This window comes from Passer domesticus, chromosome 3 (genome assembly GCF_036417665.1).
Source record: "Passer domesticus isolate bPasDom1 chromosome 3, bPasDom1.hap1, whole genome shotgun sequence".
NCBI classification, from domain to species: domain Eukaryota; kingdom Metazoa; phylum Chordata; class Aves; order Passeriformes; family Passeridae; genus Passer; species Passer domesticus.
Genome location: NC_087476.1, coordinates 5405733 through 5408706, shown reverse-complemented (window position 1 = coordinate 5408706; position 2974 = coordinate 5405733).

Sequence of the window (2974 nt, the reverse complement as noted above, 5' to 3'; positions counted from 1 at the left end):
AAAAAAGTGATGGAAAGTATCTTGTAAGGAAGAGGATGGAGGGAAATGGCTTTAGGATGAAAGAGGGTGGATATAGAATGGGTGTTAGGAAAAACAAATTATTTCCTCTAATGGTGGTGAGGCCCTGGCAGAGGTTTCCCAGAGGATCCCTATCCCTGGAAGAGTTCCAGACCAAGCTGGACAGGACTTGAAGCAACCTGGTCTAGAGGAAGGTGTCTCTACCCGTGGCAGGGGTTTGGAATGAGATGATACTTAAAGTTTCTTCAACCCAAACCATTCTGTGATCATGTGAAATATTAGATACTATGAGAAATTGAAGCAACCCCAATAAATTGTGCTTATTTGAAGTGTGGATTTTTGACATCTTTATGGCCAGAGTGGTGGCACAGACTTACCTCAACTAACATAAGATATTGACCTAAAAAGTGTAACTCGAGACTGTAGTCACCTTAGCCTGCAAGTGGGTTTTATCCTCTTGCATTTAATCCTGCAGGTTGGAAGGTCCTGTGCCAGTAATTTTGTAAGGTCATACATCAGTATCCTTCACTTTACCAGCCAGGGCACATAACAAGAAGTCAAGCTGGATATATTGAAAAAAAAAGCCTGAAAGTTGAGTGATAAAAGGTAATGTCACTTTTAGACAGGGAGAGTCAAAGAATTGTTCCTGGGAAGCTTACACTGTGTAGGTGCATAATGTAAGTGCACATGGTCTGGCAATAAGAGAAGTAGTAGCTGAATACAAATCCAGCTGGAAAAGCATAGAAAAGGGTCTGGATAAGTTGCAAATGAAGTTATTGATCAATAACAGCTAATATAAAGAGGCAAATATGTCCAGAAGGATTGCTCAGCCCAGTCTCAGCTGTATTAGGACTGTGAACTACAGGGATTGGGAGCTTTTTAACAGCCCAGATGTTGCAATAACAAATCATGGCTTAGTAACTAAATGGATTCTTTTACTGTAAAACCTGCTGGTTTGTTTTTCTCTTTCTCACACTGCCATTGACTCTTTTTTGTTTTTTGCCCCTTTTTGAAAACAGCTCCACTGAAGTCTGTTCCAGAGGGAAGAGAAGAAAACACATCAGTGAGGACAAGGAGCTGAGCAGCACTTAGGCACAGAGCCTTCTCACACCAAATGCCCACAGAGAGATGCAGCCGAGGATTGAGAGTCACACAAAATCCCAGTACACTCTTCTTTCCAATACCTTCTGTCCCAAGCAGATCTCCTTATCACTAAATTCACCTTGAACTTGTGGAAACTACACGACTAGGGAAAAATTTCAGTCTTATGGTTAGGGCACAGGAACCCAGAAGTTTGATTTTCATTCCTGTTTTTTCTGCAGGTTTGTGAAAATCCCTGTTGTTTGCAGAGTGTTTCAAGCTCTTCACATTGCTATAAGAGAACAGAGGAGTGCTGTTATGTGTTTTCAGCTCTCACTGTTGGAAGCAGAGTTTGATTTATTGCCATACGGAGCATTTCCCTTAATCTGGAGACAAATATATCTAAGGTAGAACTCAGGAAAACCTGGAATTACAGAGTCTTTTCTCTGGCAAATTGAGCTTAGTCCATTCCACTGATTTAGCTCTTTTTGTCTTCATAGAATCATGGAATAGTTTAAGATGGAAGCACCTTTTAAAGGTCATTGAATCCAACCTCGCTGCCATGGACAGGGACACCTTCCACTAGACCAAGTTGGTCCAAGTCCCTTCCATCCTGGCCTTGAACACTTCCAGAGATGAGGAAGTCCTCTCATGCCTTTCTTATGTGACAGACAGAGAACTTCTTAAAAAAAATGATTGTTTTTTGTGAGGCCACACTGATCTGAACAAAGTTAGCCCAAAACTGAGTTATGGAGTTTGTTGCCATTTGAGAGAGAAACAAACGTGACAAAGGAAATTTCAGCTGGAAAGTTCCAGCATAGCAAAACCTCATTGTGGAAAGTGTGAGGAAATCTTAATAAAGAGTATTAGTGCCTCTGCCTTCTATAATAATTTGAAAACTGTACATTAAAATACTGACAATAACAGAGGGTAATGAGCCATTGCTTGTCAAAACTAATATGTCGGAAAAGGTCAGCTCTTTGGGGAAGCAAGTGTCTCTGGATTGACAAGGTAAATCATAAAAATAAGTGTATTGCTGCTAAATTGCCAGTTGCTGGGTAACCCACAGATGAAGGGAAGGGTGTTTGCTTAGTGGCAGGAATTTAATGATTCACCATCTGGGTGAGATTTTCTTCAGTGGAGTGTGTAAGATTTTTATTTAGACAATGGAGTCTAGCAGCTCCATTTGACCAGCTAATCTGTCTCTAGACTCCATTGATAATATTGGCTGCAAGCTTAATTCAGTTGTCTGAATATGAATAACAATAAAAGTTCTCTTATTAGTTTTTCTATATCCCTAATGGACTTGAATTAACTCAAAATGACACATCCACACTAGATAAGATAAACTAGCATAATTAATTTCTGGAAAATGTGCTTCCTAGGCACAAGGTTTGAGACCAACCTGGAAACATGATAAACTTTTTTATTTTTTTTAAGAGCACGGCAAAAGTGCCTCACTCAAAACAGAGAATGTTCTATTTACTTTTTTGATTATTTAGCTGTTTTTTCACATGGTTTTTGCATTAAATTCTTCCCTGTGAGAGCAGTGAGGCCCTGGCATAGGTTGCCCAATGAAGCCATGGCTGCCCCATCCCTGGAAGTGTTCAAAGCCAGGTTGGACAGGGCTTGAAGCAACCTGGGATAGTGGAAGGTTTTCCTGTCCATGGCAGGGGCTGAAACGAGATGAGCTTTCAAGTCCCTTCACCCCAAACCATTCATGACTCTATGATTTTGTGTGGCAGGGCATTTCTGCAGGTTGGTGTGATCTGGTCATGCCCTATTGTGAATTCCTGTTACCCTCCCAAACTGGGTGATTAGGGACACCTTCCACTAGCCAGGTGACTCTGACTTGGATGCAGGCAAACAAAATTTC